Source organism: Dendrobates tinctorius, unplaced genomic scaffold (assembly GCF_039654945.1).
Source record: "Dendrobates tinctorius isolate UK_male_01 unplaced genomic scaffold, ASM3965494v1 ptg000039l, whole genome shotgun sequence".
Lineage (NCBI taxonomy): Eukaryota > Metazoa > Chordata > Amphibia > Anura > Dendrobatidae > Dendrobates > Dendrobates tinctorius.
The window spans coordinates 33,938,459-33,961,838 of NW_027361707.1; positions in this window are offsets into that span (position 1 = coordinate 33,938,459).

Consider the following 23,380-nt stretch of genomic DNA (forward strand, 5'->3'; position numbering starts at 1 on the left):
ATATGTATGATGGGTATATGGGCACAGGACTATGGGATGGTGGATTTGTATGATGGGTATATGGGCACGGGACTATGGGATGGAGGATAATTATAATTTGTTATAACTAACCACAGTTAGTTACTATGCCCGGGCAGCGCCGGGCTCTTCAGCTAGTCATAGATAATAATGGTGGGAGAGAAGCTTCTTTCCTCCTATATAAAACACGATGAGTCCCCAGATATGGAGTCATTCTATCTGCAGAGAGGAGCAGATGTCACATACAATGGACGCCTCCATTATGTCTTTTCTCATCTCACATTTTTCCTTTTTGTTTCTTTTCTTCTTTATAGGCTGAAAAAAGATCTCAAATAGAAGATTTGGATTATATTAAAGATCTGGCCGATATAGTCCTGTGTGTACTAGAACGTCCGGCCCGCTCATCGGAACACCCGGTAAGGAGCCATCATCTTCTCTATCACACGTCCTTGTTGTCTAATCTTCTCCAGATCACCAGTCAGAGATCAGAAGATCTGGTGTTGGATCTTACAGGCCTCCCTGTCAGTCCCCGGAAGGCACAGGAGGTTTTATGACCGCCTGTCTATGCTGCTCCCTCCTCTGTGAGGACAGTCTGTATTCTGCTGATGTAGTCACAGCTCAGTGGGGGGAAGTCTGTATTTTCCCTTCTTTCTCGCTCTATCAGAGTCTTCCTACTTGTAAATGCTGCAGCTGAGATAATGGACGTCATTACAGAAATATTGTGCATTCAAGTCCCTTGTACAGTATATTAATGTCGGCTTGTGGAGATATAGGGGGTTTCTGTGTATCACCAGATCATGGGGTGTGAGTGACCCTTCCAGTATTATCCCCCATATAACCATGGGATGTCTATGGCATTAGGGTGTTAGATAAAAGCATTTATATTAAATGGACTTTGTCACCAGGTTTATGCTATTTGATTTGAGAGGAGCATGATGTAGGGACAGAGACCCTGATTCCAGCAGATGGGATAAAAATCCCAGTTTTTTATGCTGCAGATCTAGCAGAGCTCTGAATCCTGAGCCTTGTATAACTCCGCACACACCACTGATTGGCAGCTTTTCGTGTACACTGTGCATAGGCAGAAAGCAGCTATTCAGTGGTGGTGGAGCGTTTACAGAGCAATAAGACTACACGGCACGAGACACATAGTCCTCCAGTGATAATCTCCTACTGATCTCCCGTATTATCCAGCACATTACAATAATACTGTTACACAGAGGATCCCCCTTATATTACATCCGTGTCTGCGGAGCGTCCGGCTTGTATCATTCCCCACATCAGATCAGTGTAAATCAGCTGGGACATAATATAGGAGAAGATTTTACATCCTGAGATGTTTTCCTGCAGCTTCTATATCTTAGTATTATTTCTTATTCTTTTTTAGGACGTGATCAGATCATTGATCCCGGCAGGAGAGCCGCGTATGAGCGACTATGAGACATCTATACAGATCGGCAGGGGATATTTTGGGTGAGATTTCTGTTCCCATAATCCCCGTTTCTCAGGGTTCCCTATGACAATGCTGCTGCCTCTGTGCTCTGCCATTCAGTGTTGTCATAGGGAAACGATCAGAGTCCACATCACTGTCCACATCTCAATGTCACTATTCAGCTCAGTTATAGACAGCTGAGTGACCAGATCTGTAACAAATCAGTCTGTAAGGAAAGGGATGATATAATACATTACACCCACCGGTCCCAGACCTCATCTGCTCTAATGCTGCCGCCTCCACCACCGCTTCTCCGTCCTCCGCACCGATCTTCGGATTTTTCGGGACCCTATTATGGAGCTGATAATAGTGATTGGCTGCACACGGTCACGTGAGGGGTGACACGATACTGACGCCAATGACATCTGCACCCCCACCCTCCACCATGACCATGTGAGTCCGATCACTGGCCTCAGCAGCAGAAGGGAGAACAACCAAAGACTGGCGCAGAGGACGGAGGACTGCAGTGATGGATGGGGAGGGACGAGGACAAGGGGGTGTAATGTGTTTAATTATATTTTATCTTCTTCCCTCCCCTCCATTTATTCTGCCTTGGGCTGTGGAGAAAGATTAAAAAACATCTTCTTACGACATTTGGAGAATTTTCAATTTTGACCAATTTTTTTTTTGACTGAATCATATCTACTGGTCGGTTATAGTGAATCTGCCCAAGATGAATTTCGGTAGATTCTCTCATCTATAATGTGACCTGGGTGAGGGTCCGGCAGACGTGGCATTGTGCAGACCCCCATAGGTGATCTATGTAGTGTTATGTCATGGATTTCTAGTGATGGCCGGACTGCTGATATTAAACATTAGTACAAAAGATCATATAATGACTTGTATATACAGACTGTTAATAAGGGTTCATTATAAACCATGGATTCTCCTTCTCTCCAGGTCCGTCCACTTAGTGCGCCATAAAGAATCACAACAGATCTTCGCTATGAAGAAAATGGCCAAGCGGAACCTGAATACTCCACAGAAAATAGAATTGGCCTTTATCGAGAGGGACATCCAAACATTCGCAGATTGTCCCTTTGTGGTCTCCATGCTCTGCTCCTTCTCAACTAAATCTCACCTGTGTATGGTCATGGAGTATGTAGGAGGTAGGTCATATACATTGTATTATATTCTTCCCATGTCTGCTGACATCTTATCACCTCTCACATCATTAGGACTTGTCCCCGTGGACGTTACATCCCCTCCCAACGTTTACTATAGGATATCTCTTACCATGGTGTCCAGAACATCATTGATGTGTGTGATCTCCCTGTATGTCCGCACTGAGTACATCAGTATCTCCAGCTGTAGACGAGATGTGACATCACTTTATGTCATTAGTTACATAGATTATATTTCACCATGAAGTCAGACTAATTCATTTGTGCAGTATACAGTACATTATATCTTTATATATTGTCTCCTGCCCCAATGTTTCCGCTCACTTCTCATCACACATCATGGTGATCTGCTGTATAAACCCCTCACCGGTCATATTTCCTTTCTTCTATAGGTGGAGACTGTAAGACCCTTCTAAGCACCAGGGGTCCTTTCCCTGTCCCGTTGGCCCGCTTGTACTTTGCAGAAGCTGTCCTTGCTGTGGAATATCTGCATAGTCACGGTGTGGTGCACAGAGACCTGAAGCCGGATAAGTAAGTGAATACCTGTAGCAAAACAAAGGGGAAAGTTATCCTTTATTATCTCATGGTCTATGAAGCTAAAATCATCTTCTCTTTCACAGCTTCCTGATAACATCTGATGGACATATTAAAGTTGCTGACTTTGGACTTTCAAAACTTGGAGTCATGATGCCAAACACCAACATCTACAAACAATCAGCAGAGAACATCTCCAGAGAGTTCCTGGACGAGGAGGTCAGCATTACCTACAGGAACTTAGCTTGTTCTGCAAAAATCTCATAACTCTATTTTCTCTTCCCTTCATTCTTCATTTTTAGAGAGCTTTTTTACTGATATGTTATCCTCTGTCATTCAGTTTTTATGTGAAGGACTTGTCATAATAATTGTCTCATCGATTCTCATCTCTACCTTCTGTTGGTTTCCAGGTGTATGGCACCCCGTATTACATAGCCCCAGAGGTCATCCTGATGAAAGGCTATGGAAGACCTGTTGACTGGTGGTCAATGGGCATCATATTATATGAATTTCTCATGGGATGTAAACCATTTGATGGGTATTCCAGTGAGGAGATTTTTGACAAAGCGATCGTTGGTAAGTAGAATAATCTGATCATTGCCTTGCCTGGTTATCTTGGCTTAGTTCCTTCCTTTGCTTTATCTTACAGTCCAGTAAAGAGGTTTTATGTTCTGTAATTTTCTATATAACAGGAGATATACCATGGGATCCTGATAACACTCCTCCACCCGATGCGCAGGATCTCATCACTCAGCTGCTCAGAACAAATCCTGTGGATAGACTTGGGACAGGTAACGGATATAATATTAATATGTCCTTATTACACCGAGGACATATCACTCATGTCCATGAGGATCAGCTCTTCTCTATCAGCTTCTCCATTTATAATTCTCTGTACTAAGATTTTCACTCTATTTCCTACATGTCTACTTCGCTGCGTAATTAGTTCAGATTAAGATAAACTGTTCAGATATAGTTACAAAGGCTGAAAAAAGACCTCGGACCATTAAGTTCTCCCTTTCTCCACCAATTGCTCATTTTGTCACTAAAATACCTATAACTCACAATGTTATGTGCAGTGAGGAAATCTTCCAGCTCTTTTTTAAAAGCTGTCATAGTGTCAGCCATTCCACAGTCTGACTGCTCTTACTGTAAAGAACCCTTTCCTGTTTAACTGCTGTAATCGCCTTTCTTCCACCAGAAATGAGTGCCCCCTGGACCTTAGTATGGTCCTTGGAAGGAATAAGACATGTGCCAGTCCTCTCTACTGACCACACATATATTTATACATATAAATGAAAGCTCCTCTGAGGCGTCTTTTTTTCTAAGTAAAACAAGCCAAACTTTTCCAACCTCTCATCAGATGAGAGGCCTTCCATCCCTTGCAATAATCTAGATAAAAACCTTTGAACTGACTCTAACTTCTGAATGTCCTATTTTAAATGTGAAGCCCAAAACTGGATCCCATATTCTAGATGTGGCCTCACAAGTGATTTATAAATTAAAAATTCATTGGGATTGTGGGATTTTATAACTTTTCATGCATCCTAAAATCTTTGCTTTTGCGGCTGCTGATTGACATTGAGTACTGCTGCTCAGCTTACTTGTAACCCAAACACCCAAGTCCTTTTCCTGTTCTGTAGTCCCAAGTATTCTCCCATTTAATGTGTATGCAGCAAAAGGATTACTCCGTCCTAGCTGCATTACTCTACATTTATCTACATTAAACGTCATCTGCCAAGTGTTTGCTCATTCAGACGTCTTATCCTGATTGTTTTGCAAAATTGTAATGTCAAGGTCAGATCTTAGTTTCCTACATAGTTTGGTGTCGTCAGTAAAGACTGACACTTTACTCTCAATCATATCCAAAAGGTCATTGATAAAGAGGTTAAAAAGAATTGGTACTAGCACAGATCCCTGCGGTACTCCACAGCTCCCATTACAGATCCCTGCGGCCCCAGTACAGATCCCTGTGGTCCTCACTGCTCCCAGTACAGATCCCTGCGGCCCCAGTACAGATCCCTGTGGTCCTCACTGCTCCTAGTACAGATCTCTGTGGTCCCCACTTCTGACTATATCCCATTCAGAGAATGTACCATTTATGACGACTCTATGTTTCCTGTCATTTAGCCAATTCCTTATTATTATTATTATTATTATTATTTATTGTTATAGCGCCATTTATTCCATGGCGCTTTACATGTGAGGGGGGTATACATAAAAACAAGTACAATAATCTTAAACAATACAAGTCATAACTGGTACAGGAGGAGAGAGGACCCTGCCCGCGAGGGCTCACAATCTTCAAGGGATGGGTGATAATACAGTAGGCGAGGGTAGAGCTGGTCGTGCAGCGGTTTGGTCGATCGGTGGTTACTGCAGGTTATAGGCTTGTCGGAAGAGGTGGGTCTTCAGGCTCTTTTTGAAGGTTTCGATGGTAGGTGAGAGTCTGATATGTTGTGGTAGAGAGTTCCAGAGTAGGGGTGATGCGCGAGAGAAATCTTGTATGTGATTGTGGGAAGAGGAGATAAGAGGGGAGTAAAGAAGGAGATCTTGTGAGGATCAGAGGTTGCGTGCAGGAAAGTACCGGGAGACGAGGTCACAGATGTATGGAGGAGACAGGTTGTGGATTGCTTTGTATGTCATGTTTAGGGTTTTGTAATGGAGTCTCTGGGCAATTGGGAGCCAGTGAAGGGATTGACAGAGGGGAGAAGCTGGGGAATAGCGGGGGGACAGGTGGATTAGTCGGGCAGCAGAGTTTAGAATAGATTGGAGGGGTGCGAGAGTGTTTGAGGGGAGGCCACAGAGCATGAGGTTGCAGTAGTCAAGGCGAGAGATGATGATCCTTATCCATCTGCATATAATTACCCCAGTCCCTGCTTATGGAGCTTCAGTATAAGGATGTTATGTGGAAAAGTATCAAATGCCTTTATAAAGTCCAGATAAATCACATCAGCTGCACTTACCTCCTCATAGAAACCCAGCATGCTAGTTAGACACGGCCTATCTTTAATGAATCCGTGCCACTCTTGTTACAAGAGAGGCTAAGAATATAAGATATAGCATTATGTCAATTACTGAGCTCAATTCCCTCAGTATCCGTGGATGAATACCATCTGGGCCAGGGGATTTGTCAATATTTAATTTGCACAGACGCAGACATACTTCTTGTGTTATTTCCGGTGGTGATCTTTGATTTTTGCCTTGTTGAGTGATCCATGGAACAGTTAGTTCATTGGTGAACACGGATGAAAAGTGCCTGTTTAATATCTCAGCCTTTTCTTTGTCCTCTATTATTATCTTGCTATTATTGCCTTTTAAGGGACCTATACCATCTTTTTTTTCCTTTTTGGCATTGATGTATTTATGACATTTTGGGGGATTTATTTTATTGTCACTGGCAATTTGTTTCTCTGTGGATAACTTTGCCAGCTTGATTTCTTTTTTACATTTCTTACTTAGATCTTTATACTCCTGAAATGCTATTTTTGTATTATCAGCCTTCAGGATTTTGAATGCCCTTTGTTTTAGTCTGATTAAACTTTGTAGCTTCTTATTTATCCATAATGGTTTCTTTTTACTCCTGGACATTTTATTACCAGAGGGTATAAATTTTCTACAGGATTCTAGTAGGATATCCTTAAACATGCCCCATTTATGGTCAGAATCCCCAGTTACCATGAGATGGTCCCAGCCTACTGAATTAAGCGCTTTCCTTCATTTGTTGGTGTGGAGCTGTCTCTGACTTGTTTTGTTTTTCTTTATCCAGGAGGAGCATTTGAGATCAAGGGTCATGCATTCCTTAGAGATTTAGACTTTGGTAACCTTCTAAGTCAAAAGCCATTCTACGTTCCTCAGCAGACATTGGATGTGAACACCAGTTTATTTATCAGTAAGTAGAAATAGCCATCATCTAGATTAAGGGTACTGTCACACCTAGCGATGTACCAGCGATCCCGACCAGCGATATGACGCGGTCAGGATTGCTGGTGCATCGCTGGGTGGTTACTAGTGAGCTGCCACTCAGGCAGATCTCACTAGCGACATCGCTGGGGACGGGGGTCGCTACTTACCTGTCAAACCAGGCGATCCTGCATCCTCCCGCCCGGCTCCACGCGTCGCTCGTCGTCACAGCAGGAAGCGCCGCAGGAAGCTGACGACGAGAAACAGTCCAGGACGTTCTCGCGCGATCAGCGATAACCAGCGGGGGAGCGGGTCATAGGTAAGTATCACACACAGCGATATCGCTAGCAATATCGCTATAACGTCACAAGTTATAGCGATATTGCTAGCGATATCTCTTAGTGTGACAGGCCCTTTAGTGTATACTTGTCTCGCCTTCCATATTATGTGATAATCGGTTCCTATTAATATTAATGATAAATTGTGACTGTGTTTTACTGACAACCTCTAATGACACTTCATTATCTATGTCTTGTAGATCACTCTGATATAAACAAACATCTGGACTCAGAGGATGACAATGAGTTGTTTGACTTCCAAAATTTTACTTCATCATCTGAAAGGCATTCTAAAGTAAGTATGCTATTAATAAATCCAAAATATGTATAAAAAAGACCCATAAAATTAAACATAAAATAATTTCATATCTTGTTGCTTCCGCATGTAGCTCTACACCACCACTAATGGGATGATGAACGATGAGGATCCCAAGTCACCTCCAGAGTGTACCCCAACATCCAACACTGACAACTCAGAAACGTGAGTACATTATGGGGTCATTACTGGGAACTCCAGGCTGATATATGTGCACAACACAAAATATAGGGCATAAATACCATTATATCAAATGCAACATCCATCGCCCCATGTTTAGCAGTCATTGTGCTTTTGCCCTTAGAAAGTGCTAGTGATAACAGCCCATCATGATTGCAGCTGGTCATGCATTTTTAGTGCTGCCCCCCACACTATAGGAGAGATGTAGTATTACATGACAGACCTTCTTGGTAGTTGTTTTCTACTCCGCTCTATAAACGTTAGCTTTGAGCAGAAGACCATTCCCTCTATGGCAGTCATATGTCCTATTAGGCCTCATAGTCAGTGTTCTTATAGTGAGACAACACCTTTTATACTGTTTCATTGTGATTTATGTATTTTTCTTCTTCCAAACAGGCAGAAAGAATCTGTCCCCATAACTCATAGAGACGACGCTATTATTATCTTGCAATCCTCGACCCCAGTGTCAGGTATGTCCATGTCTGCAGCACCAACAATATAAATGTTGACTTCAAGGCTCAAATATTTCCACATGGTTTTTATGTTTTCCATTTTTCATGTATAAATTGTGACTGTATTATATAGAGAACCTCTAATAACACTTCATTACCTATGTCTTGTAGATCACTCTGATATAAACAAACATCTGGTCTCAGAAGATGAGGAGGATCCCAAGTCCCCTCCAGAGTGTGCACCAAGCGACAGCACAAATATCTGCGAAATGTGAGTAGATTATGGGGTCATTACTGGGAGCTCCAGGCTGATATATGTGCACAACATCAAATATAGGACATAAATACCATATTATCACATGCAGCATCCACCGCCCCATGGTTAGCGGTCATTGTGCTCTTGTCCTTAGAAAGTGCTGGTAATAACAATCCATGATCGATGCCGGTCATACATCTTTAGTGCTGCCCCCCACACAGTAGGAGACATGTAGTATTACGTGTCAGACATTCTTGGTAGTTGTTTTCTACTCTGCTCTATAAACGTTAGCTTTAAGCGGAAAAACTTTCCCTCTATGGCAGTCATATGTCCTATTATAGTCGGTGTTCTTATAGTGAGACCACACCTTTTATACTGTTTCATTGTGATTTACACATTTTTCTTCTTCCAAACAGGCAGAAAGAATCTGTTTCTGTACATGATAGAGGCGATGATATTACCATCTTGCCAGCCTCGTCCTCACTATCAGGTATGTCCATGTCTGCAGCACCAACAATGTGAATGTTGACTTCAAAGCGCAAATATTTCCACATGGTTTTTATGTTTTCCATTTTTCATGCATAAATTGTGACAGTATTATATTGAGAACCTCTAATAACACTTCATTACCTATGTCTTGTAGATCACTCTGATATAGACAAACATCTGGACTCAGAAGATGAGGAGGATCCCAAGTCCCCTCCAGAGTGTGCACCAAGCGACAGCACAAATATCTGCGAAATGTGAGTAGATTTTGGGGTCATTACTGGGAGCTCCAGGCTGATAAATGTGCACAACACCAAATATAGGACAGAAATACCATATTATCATATGCAGCATCCACAGCCCCATGGTTAGCGGTCATTGTGCTTTTGGCTTCAGAAACTGCTGGTGATAACAGCCCATGATTGCGGCCGGTCATGCATTTTTAGTGCTGCCCCCCCACACTGTAGGAGAGATGTAGTATAACATGCCAGACATTATTGGTAGTTGTTTTCCACTAGGCTCTATGAAAGTTAGCTTTGAGCAGAAGGCCTTCCCCATTATGACAGTCATATGTCCTATTAGGCCTTATAGTCGGTGTTCTTATAGTGAGACAAACTCTTTTATACTGCGTTTCCTTGTGACTTACGTGTTTTTCTTCTTCCAAACAGGCGGAAAGAATCTGTCCCCGTATCTGATATAGGCAGCACTATTACCATCTTAACATCCTCGTCCCCAGTATCAGGTATGTCCATGTCTGCAGCACCACCTCTGTGAATGTTGACTTCAAGGCTCAAATATTTCCACATTTTTTCTGTAATAGGTCTCCTATGTTTTCCATGTTTCACGTATAAATGGTAACTATGTTATACTTACAACCTGTAATAATACTTCATAACCTATGTCTTGTAGATCACTCTGATATCAACAAACATCTGGACTCAGAGGATGAGGAGGATCCCAAGTCCCCTTCAGAGTGTGCACCAAACTCCAGCACAAACGTCTCAGAAAAGTAAGTAGATTACGGGGTCATTACTGGGAGCTCCAGGCTGATATATGTGCACAACACCAAATATAGGGCAGAAATAAGATTTTATCAAATTCAGCATCCACCGCCCCATAATTAGTGGTGATTGTATATTTGTCTTCAGAAACCATTGGTGATAACAGTCCATGATTGTGGCCGGTCATGCATCTTTAGTGTTGCCCACACTGTAGGAGAGATGTAGTATAACATGCCAGACATTCTTGGTAACTTAATTCCGCTCCGCTCTATAAAATGTACTTTTGAGCAGAAGACCTTCCCCACTATGGCAATCACATGTCCTATTAGGCCTTATAGTCGGTGTTCTTATAGGGAGACAACTCCTTTTATACTGTGTTTACTTGTGATTTACATGTTTTTCTTCTAACAAACAGGCAGAAAGAATCTGTCCCCGAACGTGATAGAGACGACGTTATTACCATCTTGCCATCCTCGTCCTCACTATCAGGTATGTTCATGTCTGCAGCACCAATAATGGGAATGTTGACTTCAAAGCGCAAATATTTCCACATGGTTTTTATGTTTTCCATTTTTCATGTATAAATTGTGACAGTATTATATTGAGAACCTCTAATAACACTTCATTACCTATGTCTTGTAGATCACTCTGATATAGACAAACATCTGGACTCAGAGGATGAGGAGGATCCCAAGTACCCTCCAGAGTGTGCACCAAGCGACAGCACAAATGTCTCAGAAAAGTAAGTAGATTACGGGGTCATTACTGGGAGCTCCAGGCTGATATATGTGCACAACACCAAATATAGGACATAAATAACATTTTATCAAATTCAGCATCCACCGCCCCATAATTAGTGGTGATTGTATATTTGTCTTCAGAAACCATTGGTGATAACAGTCCATGATTGTGGCCGGTCATGCATCTTTAGTGTTGCCCACACTGTAGGAGAGATGTAGTATAACATGCCAGACATTCTTGGTAACTTAATTCCGCTCCGCTCTATAAAACGTAGTTTTGAGCAGAAGACCTTCCCCACTATGGCAATCACATGTCCTATTAGGCCTTATAGTCGGTGTTCTTATAGGGAGACAACTCCTTTTATACTGTGTTTACTTGTGATTTACATGTTTTTCTTCTAACAAACAGGCAGAAAGAATCTGTCCCCGAATGTGATAGAGACGACGTTATTACCATCTTGCCATCCTCGTCCCCACTGTCAGGTATGTTCATGTCTGCAGCACCAATAATGGGAATGTTGATGTAAAGGCTCAAATATTTCTACATGGTTTTTTCTGTAATAGGTCTCCTATGTTATCCATGTTTCATGGATCCCAATTACGTTGCCCATGGGCCCATACTGAATCCCTATTTCACTAATTTTGTACAAATTTGTTTATGGATTCTGTGAGATATTTTGTAACGTCCAATGACCTACATCATCATAAGAAGACTTTGTCTCCTATAATAGAATATCGCTCATCAGTGATGCACCACATGGCGGCACACAGGGCGCTTACTGCTCTATATCAGTGACTCATCTAATGCACCTCTGACGGGATTATGTACATTACATAGGACTTATTCTGCCCTATTATGATATAATACCAGATTATCAGGACTATAGGAGACAGGACTAGAACAATTCTACTATATACAGGAGACAAAGCAGATCCCATTAGGATATGTCATTAATGAGGGTTTTTTTTTACTTTCTGATCAGAATTTCCTGCTCAGACGGAAAGAAAAAATTCTCCAAAAAATCTGAGTAAAGAAGAAAAATCAGAAAATGGAGAAAAGCGGAAAAAGAGACGAGGTAAGTGTGAGAATCAGCTCCATGTTGTGTGAGGTCAGTGAGAATCATTCGTGTGGAGCAGATGTCATCTGTCAGTGATGGGATTATCACATGTATGGTGGCTGACAATGATCCCTGACCTCTGTGTGATAATATTCCTCTGCCGTCCGGCCCCAGTGACCGCACAGTAGTATCATGTCATATGGAGTCCCATCACTTACTTTATATTTACTTCTCTTCTCATAGGTTCCATCTTCCGCCGGATCTTATCATCCTGCCGGCGCGGATTATCCAGGGCTGCTCGAGTATTTGCAGGTTGTCACTGTTGCCCTAGAACCATCTGAAAGACAGGAAACCTAAGCATTGAGCACCCTGAAGTCTAGCAGATCCACCATCACTGCTGGACCTGTTTAGAAGCGGGACTAACTCCTAGCCGCGGTCTACGGACCAAACATTGGGCATGGGCAGGGCCTTGGGGGCAGATCCCAAGTGCGCTCAACCATGTGAAATAGCTTACGCTCAGGAACATTGAGGGATGGCGCTATCAGATAACTCTACCTGTTCATTTCCTTTAGGAATAGAGCTATGGGATAGCTTTACCAATGCTCTTTCTTCATGGATAGCGCTATCGAATAGCTATACCCGAACAGTATTAACGACAGAGCTTTTTCATACACAAGGTAGGAGTGGCAGGAAAGGTGCACCAGGTATTTATGTTTGCTGTTAGTCTGCACATACACCAGTCTGGTGTGTGGTTATGGGATGCCCCGTCCCAGGGCTGTGGGGTACTCGGTACCGGGCCGCTGTCAGGGGGATGTGCTGCGGTCGCGGTGACCCGGTACGTGGCCCTGGTGCCCAAGTAATGGGGAGATGTAGTTAATGGTAGAATAGTTTGTGACGCCACCTGTGGTGCTTGGCAAGTGTGATGTTAAGCCAACGCTGCGTGCAGCTCCACTGGGACTGATGGTGTATGCAGCATAGATGGTAAAGCTCCCCACAGGTGGAGCTGTGGTCCCAGGGCAGTGTAGATGTGGTAATGGCAGGGAGGCGCGGATGCTGGTACCCAGGTGTAGCGGTGCTGGAATAACTGGAGGACACCAAAGTGTGCAGTTCCAAAGCTTTACTCACAGTCTGCAGTTCACACAGGTGCCTGCCTCCGTGCTGTGTTCTCCAGGTCAGGGCCTCAGCCAACCTCCAGGCAAGATAGGATTCTCCCTTTCAACACTCCACCAACATGTACCTTCCTGAACGTCTCCTAATGCGCCTTTGAGTGTGAAGTACCCCTGTACCGTGGTTCCCTGGAGTACCTCTTGTCTCGGGTTCCTACGACCCTCACTTGTATGACAGACAGCTGTAGCCTGATCAGGGATCTCTATCTCCAGAGTCCCGGCTCACTATTAAGGTGCTGTTGTGTCCCAAGTCTATAATGGGAGTAAGGCGTTAGCGGCTCACTACTCCACCGGTGTCTGTTGCTGGATATGAAAGATCCGATCAACCTCGGGGACCGGGCCCCAGCCTTGCGCTTTGGACTGGAAGGGTTATCTATCTCTCAAACCCACTTCCCACCGTCCTTCTGTTCTCTTTCGTTCCGATCTGTTCTATCTTTCTATGGAAGCTGTAGTTTCAGGTCTACGTCTCTTCTCCTTACTTTCCTTCCCATGCCAGCTGGCTCAGGTCACTGAGGCAGCTGCAGCACTCCTTCCTCCATCCCTTCTTCCAGGGATCCTCACTCCTCACCGAGTGACTGTCCTTCCTACTCCGCCTGCCCTCTTCTGCAGACTGACCTTCAATTGATCTCAGCTCATCCTGAACTGAACTGCTCTCAAATGAACTGATCTCAATCCTACACTTTCCCCTTCTTTTATACTAACTCCACCCACCTCCCCAGCACCTCTCATGTTACGAAGCCAGGGACCACAAAAGGTACTCTATTACCTTTCCAGCATAAAGCATGGATGGGCCCCTGCTGAACTATCCTGTGTGTGGGGGTGCGAATGTGGAGCGTGGTTGGGAGTTCCCACCTTACCTGGATGGTGGGGCACTATACCTTAGGAGAAGGTGCAGTGTTGTGAGTTCATTCTCTGGTCCAACAGCTGTGAGTTCTCCTTCCAGACTCCCTCTGGTGGTAACAGGAGGTAGTGAGGCTGATTTAATCAGTAGAGATCTACCACCTGATAATGAAGATGACGATTGGACCTCAGGAATCTTAGACTGGATTTAAGACAGCCGACGCCCTAGTCTAGTGCTGGTGATTGCTTCTGGCTTCTCAGGTCTTGGTTTTCAGCTCTGCTCCAGCCTTCTCAAAGCTAAGTGTTTTTGCTCATGTTCACTCTTGATTTTGTTGGTCTATTCAGTTTTTTTGTGTATTCAGCCAGCCCCGACTGGGGCTGTGCTGAATTTCCACTCTTATTTATCTGTATTTGCCAATTTGCTCTTTAGTCCCTTATTAGATTGGCCTCTTTTTGCTCTGTCTCAGAAAATTTCAGAGTGCTGATATAGTGAGAGAAGTCTAGTGACTTCAGGGTTAATTTTGTTATCAGAAGTGTTGGACATTATTTTTGTAGGGTTTTTTGGCAGATTGCAGACAGTGTCTTTCCTTTCCTGTTCTTTATAGTTAGTTTGGGCCCCATCATTTGCTCTGCCTATTTTCCTACCTGTGTTTGTGTTTTCATCTTGTTTCACCGTCAATACATGTGTGGGGGCTGTCTATTCCTTTGGGGTCTGCTCTGGGGCAGTTAGTTTTCCCTTTTCTTGCTTTAGGCTTATGTAGTCCTCCGGCGGTGACGAGGCGTCTAGGAAAATCGTAGGAATGCTCCACTGCTACTGCTAGTTGTAGTGGTTAGGATCAGGGATCTGCAATTTGCATAGTTACCAACCTCTCTGGCTTTCTGGGACTTAACTTTTTGTTGTCCTCTTCGGTGACCCATTCATAACAGAATCACAAGCCATATCGCAGATTCTAAGGTACTCAAAAGCAGGGAAAAATTGTTTAAAAGAAAAAGAGAAAAAAAAAGTGTCAGAATTTTTTTTTTTAATTTATTTTTTCCTCCTTTTTTTCTGGGGCTGTAGGAGGATTTTTTTTTTCCTAATGGAGATTAAGCAATTGTCTGATCGTGTGGAGCAACTTGCTGCTGAAGTGCAGGGAATTTCCATTTACCTCATTCAGTCATATGCTGCTGAACCTAAGATCCCCACTCCTGATGTGTTTTCTGGGGATCGGTCAGAATTTTTGAATTTTAAGAATAATTGTAAATTATTTCTTGCCTTGAAGCCTAACTCATCGAGGAGCTCTGTGCAGCAGGTTAAAATTGTCATCTCCTTGCTACGCGGCGATCCCCAGGATTGGGCTTTTTCTCTGACACCTGAAAATCCTATTTTGACTAATGTGGATGCATTTTTTCAAGCCTTGGGGTTGTTGTATGATGAACCTAATGCTGTTGATCAAGCTGAGAGAACCCTGTTGGCATTAAGCCAGGGTCAGGATTCTGCAGTTATACTGTCAAAAATTCCGAAAGTGGGCGGTCCTTACTACATGTAATGATAGTGCATTGGCAGCTCTCTTTCGGAAGGGTTTATCAGAGACTGTAAAAGATGTTATGGTGGGATTTCCTGTTCCCTCTGGTCTGGATAATTCTATGTCATTAGCCATTCAAGTTGATCGGCGTTTACGTGAATGTAAAACTACACGGGAGGCGCTGCCACCTTTTGAACAAATGTCTGAACCTATGCAATGTGATGGTGTTTTGTCTAGGGCGCAACGTCAGGAGTTTAGAAGGCGTAATAAGCTGTGTTTTTTCTGTGGAGACGCCTCTCATACTATTTCTGTCTGCCCTAAACGAGAGAAACGTTTTGCACACACATTTGCTGTAGGTGGTGTATAATCTAAGTTTCTTTTGGCAATTACTCTGATCTGCTCCTTAGCCACGTTTTCGACTAAGGCTTTTGTGGATTCTGGAGCAGCGTTGAATCTGATGGATTTGGACTTTGATAAACGTTGTGGGTTTTCCATGACGCCTCTGCGGACGCCTATTCCTTTGAGGGGTATTGATGCTACTCCTTTGGTGGAGAATATAACTCAGTTTTTGACCCAGGTGATAATGCGAGTTGCCCCAGACCACCAAGAAAATTGTAAATTTCTGGTGATGCATAATTTGCATGATACTATTGCTCTGGGTTTTCCCTGGTTGCAAGCTCATAATCCAGTTTTGGATTGGAAATCTGGGTCTGTGGTGAGTTGGGGCTGTCAGTGTGTTCTTAGGGACTGTGATGAAGGAGCAGCTGCCATCTTAGATATGGGGCCACATGTCTGAGCTTGGCATCCATTTTGGTCTAAGTTCAGGAATTACAGGCAGCTAACGGTTTCTATACCCCCAGGTGCTGTGTACTTAGTGAATACAAGCAGGATTTAGTGTTCCAATGCTAAATAGCCAGGGCCATTGGTGTGATAATGAGAATAGGCCCAAAACAGAGCTTCAAAGCTCAGGTACGGAGTCGTGCCAGCAGGGGGCCGGAAAAAGCCTAGGGCTTCAATTAGAATGTACCTGCTAGCAGACGCAGGAATATACGTCCTTTGTGTGTCCCAGACGCTTTGGCTCCATCCTAGGAGCATGGATTATTAGCCCACCCTCTGACTCAGGGGGAGGAACCTAGCGTGTTTAAGGACTAGCAGTCCCTGGCAGACATTCATTCTTTCACACAGAAGATCCGGACGATGACGATCTAAGAAGGACTTGGGGACAGACCTGCCGAGGGGAGCAGCGGCCCATGCTTTGGCGGTCTGTCCGGCAACTAAGATTCTTGTACCTGTGGACTGCAGAGCTCCCCAGCACCCACATGACCCTACAATCTGGTAAATTGACCTCCAGCTTAATATCTTAAGTCTTGTACCCTTATTGTTATATCTTTTCTCTGACTGCAAATTTACTGTATATTTCTGTAACTATCTAGTGCGCCCTTAAGGCAATTAAACTATAAACTTAATCTTGGGCTGATGCTTTTACTCTGATCACGAATCTTAGAACCCCCAGCGGGTAACAGGACCTCCTCCCCGGCGACCATTTGCTCTAGGTGCAGTTCCCTTACTGACATGAGAGACAAAGGGGGCGCCGGAGAGCTGTGCCTGTGGTTACATCACGGTGGTGACATGGGAGGAACGGGTCTGTGTGCGTTCCTCCACACTTGGTGGCAGCGGTGGGATCAGAGTAATAGTGTGCGTGGGACCCCTACTCCCAGACACTAGAGACTACCAGCGGTAACTTTCACTGCCGGGGTCTTAAGGTCAGCCCAGCACTAGACGGTTAGAGTGCAAATATAATAAGTTGTGTGCGAGGCCAGGGTTGCAGCTGTGTCAGTAACCAGAGGTTCCCAAGATGGCGGAAGGCACCAGGAGTAGGACAAAGGGGCAGGCCAATGCTATGGTCTATGAGGAGGTGGTGGAGGACAATACCAATGAAAGCGAGGGGGAGCTCAGCCAGGGCTCCCCACGGAGCCAGACCCCCGTGCTCAGTCCCGCAGTGAACTGCCCACCACCTGCCCACCCCAGCCTGTCCAGATCGGAGGCCCTTTTCCCAGCGGCTATGGCACAGCTCGAGGCTGGTAACGACGCCGCCCATGACAGACTCCTAGAGGCAGCAGAGAAAGCAGCGGAGCGTGAGCAAGCGGCGGCCGAGAGAGCAGCGGAGCGTGAGCATACTGGACGCTGTGAAGCTGCGGAGCGCCGGCACCGACTGGAGATGGCTCAGCACGGGCTCCCGCTGGGCGCTCCAGCCCCACCAGGGACCAAGGCTTCCAAGGTCCGGGCGGAGGACTTCCCCCTGCTTGAAAAGGATGGAGACCTGGATTCATTTCTGCTGGCCTTTGAAAGAACCTGCCTCCAACACCATCTGGCCCTGGATCAGTAGGCAAGGTACATGACCCCCCATTTGAGGGGTAAGTCCCTGGAAGTTTTGGAGGACTTACCTGCCGGGAAGGAGCAGGAACAGCATCAAGCGGGCCCTGATCCAGCACTACAACCTCACCCTGGAGTCGTACCGCAGGAAGTGGGAAGCCTGCAGCGGGGCTCAAAGGACACCTGGACTGACCACATGCGGGCACTGCTGAGAGCTGCGGAGCACTGGACCTTGGGTCTAGAGCTCACCACCCGCCAGGAGGTCCAGGAACTGTTTGTCACGGAGCAGTTCTTGTGGAACTGCCCAGAGGCCCTCCAGCAGTTCCTCCGTGACCGGAAACCAAAGGGGGCTTCTGCTACAGCCGCCCTGGCAGACGAGTATGCCAACCACAGGGCCTCTGAGCCGAAGAAGCCTGCCAGCAGCACCTGGAGAGGGGGTAAGCCCAGTCCTGCCCCTGTCCCCCCAGCCCCCAGAGTGCAAGGGGTGTACCCCCCTGCTGCCCTCTCCAGGCCAGGAGCAGCTCCTGTGCCCTGACACAAGCCTTCACCCACCATATGTAGGGCACAGCTCCGCTTCTATACTTATGAGAGAACCTGTGTGACGCTGCTCGGACTTCTGCTGCTTTACTGCTAGCTCTCAGGAAGACAACACTTCAGAGAGGTTTTCTGGGCTGAACAAAAAAGTCTGCAGAACCCTGGCGGTGTGGTCACGATATGGCAGCCTGTGATCACAGAAACCCCTTTAAGACGTAACCTCGCTAACCAGTCCCTTACCGGCTCCTTGTCAGTACAGAGCATCCAACGCTGTGTTGTAGGAAATATAGTGTGTAGAGCGGGACTGTGTAGCTTGCGATTGTATGAGGCCATTAGAGATGTCTCAGTGGGTTGCAATCGTAGCCAGCAGAATTCTGAAGGCAGCTCTGGATGTTATTGGTACATACGACACGATTTTAAGTGACGCAAGTGAAGAAATGTTACTTACAGCTAATTAAGGAACATGTATGAGGCCCACCAATAAAGTGAACCCATTTTATCATGCAGCCGCTAGGGTGATCAGCTGATTGCAACAGGACCTTCACCCTGCGCCTCTGAAAACAGCAGAATTTGCGGGAGGAAGCCTGGGCCAGCCGGGCATTTACACCGCAGCAGCCTCAGGAGGTCAGGAGCCACTATAACAAAGCGGCCAAATGAAAGGAGAGGGGCCAGATCTATTATTATGGGATCCCTCTGCTTCCATTACTAGACCCGAGGCCACGGATCACTTATTCTGTTTGTCTCTTCCTATAACAGAATACCCCAACAGCTCCTTAAATGTCGCACTCAGCTCTGCTACACCTGTGAGCGCTCTGTTAGCTCCTCGAATGGCTGCTGTCTACCTGCAGAACTATGAGACTATCGATAAGGAATCATAAGATGTTACCTCCGCTCTATTTATAATACTGTGCAAAAGTATTAGGCAGGAGTAAAAAAAAAAAAAAAATGCAGAAACGTAAGAATCATCTAAAAAATAGGAATGTTAAACCAGTGTTTTTTTCTTCATTTTACTGCAGGAGTGGTGCTTCTAAAGCAAAGTCCCTGACCCTACTGTAATACTCACCATCCGCCATCTTCCCCTTATATCGCCGTCGCTCCCGACGGTCTCAGGCAGTTTGTAACCTGCAGGATCGCTCCAGTGTTTCATGGAGAACGCCGGAGATCACAACTCAATACAAGTCTGTGAGATCCTCATTGTGGCCCTCAGACTTACTGAGAGCTTGTTACATGACTTCTCACCTCCGGCCACTCAGAAGCTGCGCTCACAAGAGGACATCGTGGGCAAGGAGGGGGATCTGATAAAGGTGAAGGTGGCGGCGGCTGAGTATAAAGGCCCCGTCACACTAAGCGACTTACCAGCGATCCCGACACCGATATGAAGGTGTCAGGATCGCTGGTAAATCGCTATGTGATCGCTGGTGAGCTGTCACACAGACAGCTTCACCAGCGATCAGCACAGCGATGCCGAGCGCCCGGCATCGCTGGCCATCCTGTAAAAAATAGAATCAAAATAAAAAATATATTATTCTCACCTTCCGACGTCCCGTTCAGCCATCCTGCCTCTCTCCACGCTCCGGTCCCAGTGATCCTTTGCGAGAATGACCGCGAGATGTCACAGTCTCGCGGGATAACAAAGTCTCGCGGTCATTCGTGCAAAGGATCACTGGGACCGGAGCGTGGAGAGAGGCGGGATGGCTGAACGCGACGTCGGAAGGTGAGAATAACTATATTTTTTATTTTTTTTATTATTTTTTACACCTGATCGCTGGTCTCCCGCTGTCACACACAGCGATGCGTGCTGGCCAGCGGGAGACCAGCGACAAAAGAAATGTCCAGAGATTTCTTGCAGCGATCAGCGATACCGGCAGGGGGGCCGCTCGCTGATCGCTGTCACACACAGCGATCTCGCTGGTGAGATCGCTGTTATGTCACAAAAGTTGTGACTCAGCAGCGATCTCGCTACCGAGATTGCTTAGTGTGACGGGGCCTTAAGACCGGGGGACAGGAACCTTAGATTAGAAGCTCCACTCCAGCACTGGAAAAAATAACCACCAAAGTGGTGCTTTAATAGCTAGCTTATTTGTATCAATTAGCAGACCCCGCACCTCACCTGAGGACACATATGGCGACAGCTGGCGGCTCCGCTCCACATTCAGCGCTGTGATCTCAGGGTCAGGCACCTGCCAAGGCACCGTGCCCATGTAGAACTCTTACACAATGCATAAACCAATATTCAAAGGCGAAAGGGGGTTATAACACGGAGGACCGTGAAACCAAGTATAAACACTATAGAGAAGAGGTCCTCCAAAGATATGGTATAAATTATTCAAATTTTATTAAATGCAAAAAATGACAAAATATAAAAAGAAACAGCAAACCATACAAAAAGTGGAAAATAGCATGACACTGGGTGAAAGAAATTTCTGATGACTATTGAATGACTGGTATAAAATATAGCACATGAGGGAGCATACAAGAAAAATATTGCATGCAAAAAAATGCTTAAAGTGCTGGTGCAGCAAGCAAAGACAGGTTACATAGTAGCACTAAATAGTTAATTGTAAAATTTCACATATCAAAGCCTAATAGCATGCTTGGTGAAGCTTGCAGCAGGATCATGCACAAGAAAATAGATAAAGCACAGACATTGCTGGTTTCCCCATATCTGATCTCCTCAGAAGGAAAGAATCCCTCATAGAAAATGAATGATGTAAGTATAGAGAAGGTCAGGTAAGGGAAGTGCACCTCATGGCTTAAAAAATAAAGCAATTACATATTTACCAAAATTAGAAGGTCACCCAGGGTCCCCCTTAACGCGTGTTTCGATGAATGTCTTCCTCACCCCTTCTGAGCAGATCAGATATGGGGAAATCAGCAATGTCTGTGCTTTATCTATTTTCTTGTGTATGATCCTGCTGCAAGCTTCACCAAGCATGCTATTAGGCTTTGATATGTGAAATTTTAGAATTAACTATTTAGTGCTACTATGTAACCTGTCTTTGCTTGCTGCACCAGCACTTTAAGCATTTTTTTGCATGTAATATTTTTCTTATATGCTCCCTCATGTGCTATATTTTATACCAATCATTCAATAGTCATCAAAAATTTCTTTCACTCAGTGTCATGCTATTTTCCACTTTCTGTATGGTTTGCTGTTTCTTTTTATATTTTGTGTCATTTTTTGCATTGAATACAATTTGAATATTTTATACAATATCTTTGGAGGACCTCTTACACAATGCACTCTGGGCCTGATCCAGAGAGGACATCGGTGCCATATAACACACGGAAACTGCTCCTTCAGGTAATGGTCAGCGGGTTCATGTGATGTATGGGGGGCACATCTGGGCATACTGAACCGTAACCAGAGAGAAGCGTCACAGGAGCCATCAGCAGCTGCTTATCTCTATGGCAAAATATGCATCCAGCGAGAGCCGGACGCTGACCCATATATACACACAGCACTCCCCTGTCTGCAGGGCTGGCCAGAAACTGATCTATATATATACAGTATATATATATATATATATATACAGCACTCCCCTGTCTGCAGGGCTGGCCGGACACTGACCCATATATATATACATATATATATATATACACAGCACTCCCCTGTCTGCAGCGCTGGCCGGACACTGACCCATATATATATATATATATATATATATATACACAGCACTCCCCTGTCTGCAGCGCTGGCCGGACACTGACCCATATATATATATATATATATATATATATATATATATATATATATATATATATATATACACAGCACTCCCCTGTCTGCAGCGCTGGCCGGACACTGACCCATATATATATATATATATATATATATATATATATATACACAGCACTCCCCTGTCTGCAGCGCTGGCCAGACACTGACCCATATATATATATATATATATATATATATATATACACAGCACTCCCCTGTCTGCAGCGCTGGCCGGACACTGGTATATATATACACAGCACTCCCCTGTCTGCAGGGCTGGCCGGACACTGGTATATATATATATACTATATATATATATATATACACAGCACACCCCTGTCTGCAGGGCTGGCCGAACACTGACCCATATATATATATATATATATATATATATATATACACACAGCACTCCCCTGTCTGCAGGGCTGGCCGGACACTGGTATATATATACACAGCACTCCCCTGTCTGCAGCGCTGGCCGGACACTGACCCATATATATATATATATATATATATATATATACATATATATACACACAGCACTCCCCTGTCTGCAGGGCTGGCCGAACACTGACCCATATATATATATATATATATATATATATATACACACAGCACTCCCCTGTCTGCAGCGCTGGCCGGACACTGGTATATATATATACACAGCACTCCCCTGTCTGCAGGGCTGGCCGGACACTGGTATATATATACACAGCACTCCCCTGTCTGCAGCGCTGGCCGGACACTGACCCATATATATATATATATATATATATATATATATATATACACACAGCACTCCCCTGTCTGCAGCGCTGGCCGGACACTGGTATATATATATACACAGCACTCCCCTGTCTGCAGGGCTGGCCGGACACTGGTATATATATACACAGCACTCCCCTGTCTGCAGGGCTGGCCGGACACTGACCCATATATATATATATACATATATATATACACAGCACTCCCCTGTCTGCAGCGCTGGCCGGACACTGACTCATATATATATATATATATATATATATATATACACAGCACTCCCCTGTCTGCAGGGCTGGCCGGACACTGGTATATATATACACAGCAATCCCCTGTCTGCAGGGCTGGCCGAACACTGACCCATATATATATATATATACATATATATATACACACAGCACTCCCCTGTCTGCAGGGCTGGCCGGACACTGGTATATATATATACACAGCACTCCCCTGTCTGCAGCGCTGGCCGGACACTGGTATATATATACACAGCACTCCCCTGTCTGCAGCGCTGGCCGGACACTGGTATATATATACACACAGCACTCCCCTGTCTGCAGGGCTGGCCGGACACT